The sequence below is a fragment of the Dipodomys ordii genome, unplaced genomic scaffold (genome assembly GCF_000151885.1).
Source record: "Dipodomys ordii isolate 6190 unplaced genomic scaffold, Dord_2.0 Scaffold46, whole genome shotgun sequence".
NCBI classification, from domain to species: Eukaryota; Metazoa; Chordata; class Mammalia; order Rodentia; family Heteromyidae; genus Dipodomys; species Dipodomys ordii.
In genome coordinates, this window is record NW_012267262.1 from 9,991,114 (window position 1) to 10,003,732 (window position 12,619).

The window sequence follows — 12,619 nt, forward strand, 5'->3', positions numbered from 1 at the left end:
TATTTTAAATAGCCACAACTCAGTTTTACCTTAAAAGCTTTTTACAGATCATTCCTGAACCTAAATTATGATCATATTCTTAAAACTATAAATATTATAGGATGGGCTGGGAAGGTGGCTCAGTGGTAGAGCACTTGCCTTGCATGCTTGAGGCCCTGGGTTCGATCCCTCAATACCACATAAGCAGAAAAAAAAAAGCCGGAAGTGGCACTGTGGCTCAAGTGGTAGAGTACTAGCCTTGAGCTTAAGAGCTGAGGGACAGCACCCAGGCCTAGAGTTCAGGCCCCACGACTGGACCCCCCCCCAAAACAAAAGTATAAATATTATAGGGAATCACCTTTATCTAGTCAGTTAGACCTAGTACATATTATTGTGTTCATTTCATTGTTAATGATGTTCTTATAGTCAGCACTGTCACTCATATTTCTACTACTACTATGTTGATACTACAGCTATCTATGGAACAACTGCTATAGGCCCAGCACTTTACAAACATTGTGGTCTCAAATTTTAACTACAATGTTAAGAAATAGATAGCTTTTTCCTTTGTACTGAAAGATCATCTAATTAATAAATATCAGGGCTAATGTCTTTCTTTGATTCCAGCCTCAACCAAAGTCAGAGCACATAGCACATGGCTTCTTCAATGATCACAAGAACTTTACAAGATAACTGTCATGACAATTGCGAAGTTTATGTAATTGCAAATACATAAAAACACTTAGGAAATAAATATGGATATGCATATGTGATTTTTCAAATTCATTACAAATAAGCCTGTTCAGAATATTTTAAAGGGAAATAGAAAAGAGCATATTTAAAATGTTATTTTGAGCTGGGTGCTAGTGGCTCATGCCTTTTTAATCCTAGCTACTCAGGAGGCTGAGATCTGAGGATCGCAGTTCAAAGCCAGCCCGGGCAGGAAAGTCCATGAGACTCTTATCTCCAGTAAACCACTAGAAAACCAGAAGTAGTGCTGTGGCTAAAGTGGTTAGAGGGCTCGCCTTGAGCTGAAGAGCACAGGGACAGCGCCCAAGCCCAGAGTTCAAGCCCAATGGACTGACAAAAAGAAAAAAGAAAAAAATTATTTTGATTCCTTAGAGATTCGAGCCTAACTGTATATGTGTGATAGTGATTCCTCTGTCTCTGCTTAAAGAAAGCACTGATACTTTTAAATCACAAGAAAGACCATCGTTATTGGCATAAGTTAGACTTAAGCAAGAAGTCTGTGCACAAGTAAGGTTAAAATGAGAAACATACAAAAATAAAAGTATAATGTACTTCCCTCTCCCCCTCCCCCACTGTCATGGGGGCCTGAACTCTGGGCCTGGGTGCTGTCCCTCATCTCTTCAGCTCAAGGCTAGCCCTCTACCACTTGAGCCACAGTGCCACTTCTAGCTTTTTTGGTTTATGTGGTGCTGAGGAATTGAATCTAGGGCCTCATGCATGCGAGGCAAGCACTTTACCACTGAGACACCTTCCCAGCCCAAAAACATGTACTTTTAAAGGAAGAAGGATTTGATAAGTTATTTGGCTTTAGTCAAGTCTTTATTAGCGTTGGCCTCTTCATCTGGAAAAACAGGGCTAAAAATAGTCAAGTTGAGGGGATTGTCAACAGTATCTTGACTCAGCGCTAGCACATAGTAGGCATTCGGTATACATTAGCAGTTGCCATCCTATTTACGAAAGACAATAGGCAGCCAAGAAAAAGATGTAAAATCAACCACAGCAATAAAGGAACTAAGATGTGATGTAGTTCAGTAGTAAATCATATACTTACATACATGAGAGCCTGGGATCAATCCCCAGTATGCCCTCCCCCCCGCCAAGAATAGAAATCTCCATTTCCTGAGATATATATGGTGGGGGGGAGAGAGAGAGACTTTTGTGAGGTCCTCTGGCTTGAACTCAGGGCCTGGGCTCTATTCCTGAGCTTGTTTTGCTCAAGGATAGTGTTCTACCACTTGTGCCACAGCGTCACTTCTGGCTTTTTCTAAGTGGTTTATTGGAGACAGTCTTTCCTGCTCAGGCTGGCTTCAAACCAGTATTCTCAGATCTCAGTCTCCTGAGTAACTAGCATTCCAGGCGTGAGACACCAGCGACCAGCTCTCATTTATTTTTCTGGCAGGATCTTCTCCTAACCCAGATATGAGAAGGCCAGAAGGCATAAATTTAGAAGTATGTACTGATCTTAGTTACATTCACTGTGTTTTAACCAGATTCTTAGTAACATTGCACATCAGGTTCCTTTCTGTTATGACCAGTGCCATCTCTAGAAACTGTTAAGTCAGAGTTTCAGTGGTGATTGACTGACTAATAGCAATTGAGATATTGGTTTATTCAACAAATAAATCAGGCACTGTTTTGGGAACCTATGGAGATGCAGTATTGAACACCCCCAAAGTGCTTGTCTCTAAGGAGCTCTTCTAGCAATGTAAAAGACAGAATGAAATAGAAAAGTCATGTATGTAGATATTCGGATATTTGAAGTTGGTTTTAATTGTTTCACTCAGAAAATAGGAATGTATTTTAATGTCTTTGAAAATGTTGTCTTCTAATTTATTATCTATAGATAAAGTAGCACCAGATTAAAAATATTTAAAATATCCTCATCTCTTACAAATGCAAACCAGCCAATCAGTGTACTTATTTTAGTTATTAGCATTCTGTCAGACTTGTACAGTAATGATTAGTTACCCTTTATTGTACTTTTGGCATGCTTCCCATGTTTAATTTCATTGCAGGGAAGGAACACATAGTTAAGGAAATTGCAAAGAGGGGGGGAAAGTTAAAATAGGGAAAATAATGACATTGATTCAAAATTGCTTTTAACTTATTCCTGTAATAAGTCTTTTTAAGCAAAGTGAATCAGTGATTTTTAAATTTGCATTTGAAATATGTTCAACATCATAATTTTGAACTTGAATTTTTTTCTTGAAGTTAAAAAGTTTTCCATATCAGCATAAAAATAACCATTTGAAGCAATACATAAGAATAATTTCTAAATATTAAGAAAAGATGAAAATAATTCTATAAATATGGGTATCTTAGAACATATATATGTACATATATCATCGTAAGTATTTTTTTCTGTGAAGCAGAAATGTTTCTCATATTGTTATAGCATCTGCCCAAAGACATTGTATATGAAATGGCTAAGATAAACACAGACTTCATTACATGCTGAACTGTGGAGTAAAGTGTCGTTAGAAGGAGCAGAACTATGGATGGCGCCCTCATATTCCAGCATTACTCAGTTCCCAGATCCCTGCTGTGTAGTTGTTCCACTCGCCAAGAAGCCTGTTAAAGAGCCCCCAAGAGCATGTGTACAGCCCTCCATGTTAATACTTAATTGGTGAGGATGGCAAGATGAGGGGACAGCCGAACATGTGGTCTCTCAGACTCAAGCAATAGACAGACCTTTAGTTATAATAACAGCAGCTGCCACATTCTCACAACTCAACTGTTCAAACTCTGTTCTTGAGTGAAGGTTAACATGGATTTTTTTTTAAAGATGAAGGTTCCATGTAAGAAATAGAAATGAAATTCTCTTCAAACGCTTCCTCCATAGTAGATTAATTGTAATAATACTGTTTTAACTTTCTAAAACTTAGACATAAATTTCCATAGAAAAGGTGGTTGTTTTTCAGCTGTACTGAACACTCTACTACTTTATTCTTCATTTAACACTAGAAATAGAAACGATGTTGTCTTTGCAAGTTTGATGAGTTTTTTGCAAAGTGATAACGTTAAGAGTTGTTTAAAATAGGACACTTTGGTTTCCATATCTAACAAAATATGAAACTAGTTCTTTCTGGTCTATAAATGGAAACTGGCTTATAGTAGCAAAATTTATTACCATCTACAAGTTATTCAAACATTTTGTTGGTTTTATTTTCAATTCCCAATGGAAGTTATATGCCTGAAAAACAATGACTAATAATGTATATCCCTTTGGGAAATAAAAACTTAGTTTGTTTCTTATTGTGATTTTGTTAAGAAAGTGATAGGAAAGTAAATTTTCACTAGCTTGTACATATTTTTACATACTCTATGAGAAATTCTTAGTTGTATTTTTAATTAACTTTTACACTAAGTCACCAAGAAATGAATATTGAAGCATTTAAAATTATAATCCAAACAGGGAAAATTATTTTTCTGTACCTTTGTTGCAGCTTTCCTTAAAAACAATTATTTTTGTTATTGCTAATTTTTATTCAAGCTATCATAATCTATATTTGAAGAAAAATTAAAATGTAAAAAATAACCTAGTAAATTTTCCTTTAACTATAATAAAATTGGAATGAAAACCTTTTATTGACTCTTGAACAAGCCTAAATATGGCTAACATTTAATATATTGGCTCAGAGAACAATAGTTTATTAACTAAACTTTTATTCAGTACAGATTACAGATTTCAAACTAGACAATAGCATATTTTTGTTTTGTCTTCATTGCCATTGGTCAGTTACTAACCTTACTTAGTTTTTGACATATGACTACTTTCTTAGAATAATCTGATCTATATACCTTCTTTCCCAGCCATTCATTGAAATGATTGTCAGCATTTACTGTCTAAATGCAGGGAAAATTTGTTTTCTAATGAAAATCAGGGGATAAAAAGAACCTTATTTTATGCACATGCACACCACACACATATAACTGGAAGAGGTTTGAATTCTGATTTTAACTAATAGCATTTCAAATCTCCCACATTAATACATCTGAGCTTTGAACCCACTGAAATGAATGCTACAGTATGCATCTATGTAGAGAAATTCTATGTAATCTTTTCATAAACTTTTGTGTTCATATTGGGTATTTTACCAGCTAAACTCTAGATTTCATCTTCTACTCTTAGCTATCAGTTATTAAAAGATAAAATCATATATTCTGAATATTGAGAGTTTTTTAGATTATTTTTCTTTTTCACTTTTTTAAAATTTTATTGTTAAGATGTTGTTTGGAGGGGTTACAGTTACATGAATAAGGCAGTGAGTACATTACTTGCTAATCATTATTTCCCCTTCCCTTCCTTGTTGTTGTCCCACTATCCCTTCCCTCCCCCAGCTTCCACACTCCTATCCCCCTTTCCCCTCCTCTCGGCCCAAAGTTGTAAAGTTCATTTCCAATATACTGTCCAGTAGGTATCTTCATTGCAATGGGTCATTCTGTGTCATTGTTTCAGCATTTTGTTATACCCCTTCTTCTCCCCAGATTAGACATATGTATATAAGATAGCCTAAACTGACAATCTGCCTTTAATTTTATTTTATTTTTAAATTTTTTTGTCTGTTGTGGGGCTTGAATTCTGGGCCTGGGTGCTGTCCCTCAGCTCTTCAGCTCAAGACTAGCATAGAGCCACAGTGCCACTTCCGGTTTTCTGAGTGGTTTACTGGCAATAAGAGTCTCACTGCCTTTCCTGCCCCAGCTGGCTTTGAACTGTGATCCTAAGATCTCAGCCTCTTGAGTAATGATGATTACAGGAGTGAGCCACTACACCTGGTATTGCCCTTAATTTTTCTAGATCTTAACCTACTCTGAAAGTGATTATAAGAACTTAAAGTATATAAAAGCTTAAAAAGTTTTTTTTAATTACGTGGAACTCTTTTTAATTTTATATCGTATGTATCAAGTTCCATTAACTTCTGATAAGTCTAGTGATTTGTAAACAGTCAAATTCTGTTTCTACATACTAGCATCTGGTTAACTTTTAAAATCCAATCATAGCTTGTATATGCTACATGCTTTATTTATTTTTGGATGAGTGAAACATTTCACACAAATAAATTGTCTACATTGAACATTTTAAGCAGTCTGTGTAGAATGTTTTGTCTTAACATAAAAATGCATATTAGGGAAGGATAAACTTTAAATTACCAATAAGATTCATATGTATCTTTAAAAGATACCATTAGAAACCTTTTATTATGTTTTATCTAACCAAAGTATATTCAGTGACTCATCAAAACAAGATAATTTTAATTTAAAATGGCATTCTGCTTTCTCTAAAATAGCTTTATGATGTTTCAGTTCATATTATGAGGAACATGTAGTCCCTGTAGTGTTAGTGATTAAAGATTAAAGAGCTAAAGAGTCAAAGTTTTCAAATGTATAAATGATACAAATAGTGAAGTATCTCCTTACCATATGGAGACTGAGTCATCTGTTTGGGCATATGGAATCTTTGGCTGCTGGACTGAATACTCTTTATATTGCCCAATGCCCTAGTGTGGACACAACCATTCAAAAAGAAATGGGGAGGGGTCTGCGTGTTCAGTCTAGTTGAGCAAAATAGAAGAAAAGTGGATCTTTTTCATTTTTTATTGTTGAAAACTGTGTGCTTTATCACTTTGTTAATATATAAAAGTATAATTTAATCTTACATTTATTTTGTAAATAAATGTATAAACTGTATTTTATCTCTTTTGTTTGAAAATATCTGAAAAAAACCTGTGAGAAAACTTGAGTTTTGAATTATTTTTGTTTATATACTTGAACAAACATGTATCTTCCCTTAAAGAACTCATGTTGGTTTCCGAAAGGGATGGTACTTCTTAATGTTGAGACAAAATGTGCTTGTAACTAATCATAATTTAAACTGTTTAAGTACTAGGTCAAATATTGTGTCGTAATATTATGTTTTAACCTTTGCTATTAATTACATTTTTACATTATATAAAGAGTTCTAGCTTCTTTAATAATGTTTTCACACCCTATGTAGTTAATCTTTAATGTTGAAAAGGACAAGGGGAGAGATTAAATTAGCCTTGTAACCCCTTTCTCTTCCAGGCTGATGATGGAAAATAAAAGCTCTTAGACACAAAATGTAACACTTAGAATTAATATTTAATTAGACTAGCAAATTGTACACTGTGGCTGAAAGCTTCCAAAGAGTTGTTAGTGCCACAATTGACCTACAGGTTTAATAATAACTCACTTCTAGAATCAAGTGCCAGTTCAGCATAGTACAGCCACTGTAAGAAAGTCCTGAGAGATTAAAATCAGCAAACCAAATGGCAGGCAAGGATTCCTGGGATGGAGCCTTCTGGAAAGCTGGGAGCTGGAATCGCTTTTAAGCCAGGATTCAGATGAGAACAGTGGGTGAAAAAGCTGATCCCTCCTGTTCTGGGAGCTTCTGGTTGTAGGCCAAAATCTTAGAACAGATTTTTACTAAATGTTTTTGAGGCAGCTATTAACTTAAATTGAAAACCCAACATTGAATAATTTTTCTATAAAATTTAACTATTTTGTGTAAACATTAGTGTTTAGTTCCTTACATATTAGTACATAAATTCTGTAAACTCGGATCATTAGATTATCAGATAGGTTTGGCGCTGTACATCTATGCTGTTTTGCTGTGACATGCTGTTTCCGTGTTCCCTGTATAGTTGATTTATATGGTTCATTTCTATATTATTTCATTACGAGGCATAATGCAGAGCCTGAGAGAGAGTTTAGGAAATCCATAGACCAAGATTTTCTCTAAGAGAGCTATACATGTAAAAATCATCTTACACATGTATATATTTTCACAAGTATAATTCAAAGGCATCCTTAATTGTAGAAGACTTTATATTATAAACACAAAGCTACATTAGCTATAGGTGTGATGTAATTAAATTACAAGATAAATAATTGAACCTTCTGGAGAAACATTGGATCCATACACATGCATATATAGGACAAACTAATCTGATGGAAATAGCATACCAAGAGTTTGAAAATATGCAAATAGAGAATAACAGACTGAAAGAGTACACCTTACATAATTTATTGGTTATACCTTAAATAATTAAAGAAAAGCTAGTCATTCGTTCAAAATTCAAGCAGGTGAGGGCCTTGCCAGCAGAGGGAGTAGTCCTGTCTTCTGTCAGGTTCCCATCATTTTCCCACCTGCCTCAGCCTTTTTCCCAGCCAGTCTCCCATCTGGACCTGGCTCTGTCTGCCTGTTCCTGATGACAGGCTATCATTTTATACTCAATATGGGATTATTCTAAGCTGATTTTAAACTTTAGTATCTTTAACCTGCCACTGCTTCACAAACATCAGCTGGATGCTCTGCTTGATATTTGGATATTAGCAATTGTTATTCCAGGCAGGGTATTGCATGAGATTTTGGATATCTGTGAGTTGTATGTTAAAAGTTTTAAATATGAAAGTAGTAAGCTAAAATGTCTGATTTAGGAACTTATAAAACACTTGTAAACGTAAAAAAATTTTTCTGTGAATAATCTTCATAATATCAAACTAGATAATGTATAGCTATGTAAATGCTTAGCATTAATTTTGAATACTATTATTCTGTCTGCTTTTTATTACAATATTTTGTGCTTCTCATTTCTGAGAGTTTTTAGTATATGCAAGTTTTAAAATATTTTATAGACTAACCTACATATATATATATATAACTGGCATATATAGAAATTCTACAAAGATGTAATGTTTGAAATGAGTATAAATAACTGTAAATAATATTTCTGAACAATCTTCTATTCTAAACAATCTTCAGTTATAAAGAACTAATATTTTCATACAAATTTAGTATGCAAATTGCTCATATACAAAATACAAAAAGATGCCATGTCAGTACTTATTTCTAGAAAATATGGCATACTCAGCAATTTCTTTTATCTTTGAGGTTAAGTATTTTTCCATTACTTTGTATATTTATTTTGTGTTATCCCTATATGATTATCATTATGTGATATTACCAAAGGAGAATATTACATTTAGATTTTTTTAACTTATAAAAATTATTCTGTATTCTAAAATTAATTGTGACCTTGAATAAAATTCAATATTAAATCTAGAAAGACAATCTAATTCCCTCATTTATGTATTATCTATAAGCATGGTATAATTTTGTTTAATAAAATTTTATTCTTTATAAAGCATAGAATATCATTAACTAAATTATTTCTTCACTATCAAAATATTTTTAGTAAAATTTTAAAAGACCAATCCACAGAAATAAGTCAAGGATAAGTTTACAAAAAGTTAAAAGGTTACAAACAGTACAATTTGTTTTTAATTTTGTAATCCCTATTTCAGTATAATGGAGAGCTTAGTAAGCATGGGGAAATAATTACCTCATTAAATATTCTTAGATTTGTCCTTTAATCCAAATTTAGTATTTAGATTTCATAACAAAGAAGTATCATAACGTCTAGTATGTTTATATTTCTATGGATTTTAAATACACGATACTTGCATTTAGCATAGATACTTAAATGTCTTTTTAACTATTAATTTAGTAGTACTTTGATAGTATAATTTAATAGTACTTTCATCCAAATCTGACTTCCCCCAGCTACATGATCACTCTTACATGGCATTTCTTTCTTAAATAATGCAAATAGAATAACTAAGATCTTACTCTTTTTTGAGGCATCACATAAATGTCTATAATTTATTCCTCTCAAGCTTCTTGATAACTATCTTATTGGTTACTTTTTTAAAATATCTTGTTCAAACATTTCTTGGAAATGCATTTTATACTGATATGTTTCATTTTTTGTTTTGTTGAGATAATTAAGTCCAAGAAAATTCAGAAATATTCAAGGCTTTAAATATTTTGTTAACTTGGTAAAGTTAAGTGGGTATCTAAACTGTTTTCACTAAGAAATCACAGGAGTTCTATATCACCGTAGCAAAATTTTTATATCTTAACAAAATTTATAAAACAAAATATATGATCTTTGAACTTAGTGGTAGCATTAATCTTTCACATTTTAAAAATCAATTTAATGGATTTCCAGTACCTAAGTGATAATGTGTTATCATTCTCTAAAAAATTAATAGTCAAAGCAAAAACTGTTAATGTACTTGTGAAATTAAAATTTGAATAAAAAGTCTAAGTGTATAAAAATTGATTTGCCTTGTTTGTTACAGATATTTTTATTAACTTTAATTAATTAAGCTGGAAAAGAAAGTTTTCATAGCCTTTTATGTAAGTTATTACAATAGTATTTGAGCCTGCCAGCAAACTCTTAAAACTCCTGGATTCTGGCTCTATTCTCTTCTGGCTTCCCTCCTAGTCATGTCTTGGCTACTATCCAGAGCTGACAATTTTCAACCAGGAGCAAAGGGAGATTTGTCTAGTATAAGAAGGATTTTTGAGTCATCCTAAATTTTCATACCCAGATGGGAAAGGAGGAGGGGGTGGCAATATACATACTTGGGTGATGTCACTATGCTACATTCACTAACCATTATTATTGTATTCATACTGGAGAAGTCTCAGTGTATTTATTCAAATGTTCTTTATTGGAAACTGTAATGTAACAACTGCAAAATTAATACCAAAATTATGTTAAGTTTATGTTTAAGCAATTACTGCACAAAATATCTTGTCCATTTTCAACTGCATGCTAAAGTCCAGAAGTTTCACATCTTAGCTAATAATATAAAAACATTTAGAATCTGTTGAGTTGGTAGATTTTCCAATTTTAATACTCCAATCATTTTTGTAAAGCTTTCTGAACACTGATGATTGTATTATGACAATTTGTTATCCACAGTGTGTTCCTGCTAAAGTGAATTGGCAATTATTATGCTTTTAAAGGTTTTCTAAAGCTCTTAATTTTAGGTTCTTTCACATAAATTTACCTTCCTTTTTCTAACGACCATTTAGTACTAATATTATGATTTGAAAGACCTTTTGACAAGAATGGTTTTAAAGTAGAGTTACATCAATGGACTATTTATTTAGGAATCTTGGATATACCAAAGAAATGTATGAGTTTTTAATTTGAAAAAAAGATACATTTTCATGACCAAATATTTTTCTGCTGCTACAAAAAAACTAGAAATGACACTTATTATAAAAATAAAGCTTGATACAAAACTTCAATATTATTCTTATAAAATTTCCATTGTTTTTTATTGTATATATGTTTTCAGCTATCTCTCTAACTTTCATAATTAGGCTGATTGTCCCATTGTATAAAATGTTTTGCAAGATAGCTGTGAAAAAGGCAGTAAGTCCATTGTTAAATATAACTCATTTTTATGATAATAATACTATTAAAGGTTAATTCTGACTATAAAACATCACAAAGGCTTTTAAAAATAGATTTGAGTTTGTAGTTGATAGCTATGATGTAAACCTATAGAACTAGATATATAATAAAATTATGCATGACTTTCTGAGAAATTTTGAAATTTAGCCTATACATGACTTTTATATTTGTAGTTGATTAGTTTTATATTTCAAAGTATGTAATTGGTTTTTTTGTCACCCACAAACTACCTTTTTTTAAAAAGACTTGTAAAGTTGATAAATCTTACAAGCTGCTAATAGATTACTAGTTAATTTTAAAGTTAAGGCAGAAAATAATTGTCAGGTTAGTCATTTAAGTACACAGTGTCTAACTTGTATACTAGTAGAATGGAAATCAAGCCCGTCTTTAAACTTATTTCTGTTATGTGATTGAGAAGGCCCTGGTTGATATCACTGAAATCTTGAATAGTTGAATTCTAACAAAAATTGACTTACCATTTTAGATTCAGATGTTTGGATTGTTTAGATGTTTAGTCTTTTATTTATAAATAAAAGTAAATCTGACCTTCTTTGATTAAGAAATATTGTCAGTAGCTTTTATAAGTACTTGTTCATCTGAGGATCCATGACAGAAGCTTTCTTCATAGTTGAGTTTCTACTAAAAATGGTGTGATAAGGGCTCACTAATTATTATCCAAGATTCTTCTTTGGAGTACCACATAGTTTTTCTTCATCTCCCACTTGTTCTCACCCTTCACTATCAACCCAGCCACACCCCACCCCCACCTCAACATTGTTCACTACTCAGCACAATGAATCATTTTCAAGTTGACTCATTGTGAACTGTCTCCCAGCTGTTGGAATGTCTGGCAGACATTTTTGTTTGGGTGAAGAATAACTGGCTGAAACCCAACCTGGATGAGTTTGATATAATGGTCTCTGGCTAAAGAAATATTGAGAGAAACATGTTTCTGGCCTCTGAAGCCCCTGTTATTCCTGAAGTAGCACTATCCCCTGTGGCACAGCACTGAAAGTAAGGAATCAATCTGGATTATTTTCTCACCATTGAATGAAAAATTGCCTTAGAAAAAGTAGCCATTTCCAAATTATGTTTGTCTTTCTATACTTAGTGTCCCCACATTATTGAAAAATCTTAAAAGACAGCTAAGGAAAATTAGTTTTACATCTCCTTTTTAAGAGCACAGATTCAAAGACTGAAACATTCTTTGTATAATACATTTCTTCTTATGAAAGCGTGTTCAAAGACTGCGTAGGGATGAGTTAACCAATCATTTCAGCAGAATGTTTAATGACACAGGCTACTATATATTTCATCCTGAATCAGTTAACATTGACTTCCTCTTTCATTTTTTATTCTTATACAGTCTTTTTAAAGGAACTTCAAAAATAGAACATTAGAAATCTCGGTAGTCAGTCATGTTTTCAGGAAATAAAAGTCTTCAATTATATTTGATCTCTTTTCTAACTAGGGACATGGCACCATTATTTTTACTTTTACATTTTTCATCCATTTCTTCATAGATTAATTTTAGCTCGTGTGCGTTACCAGCATATAAAATGGGAGTTTTGAAATTAAAATGTCACAGCAGTTTT

The 12,619-nt window shown here is 32.7% G+C and overlaps 1 protein-coding gene across 1 annotated transcript in view; it reads left to right on the forward strand.

Moving 5' to 3' along the window:
- Elp4 (elongator acetyltransferase complex subunit 4) overlaps positions 1-12,619 on the forward strand; it is a 167,787-nt gene that overhangs the window by 56,550 nt on the left and 98,618 nt on the right. The window lies entirely within an intron of this gene.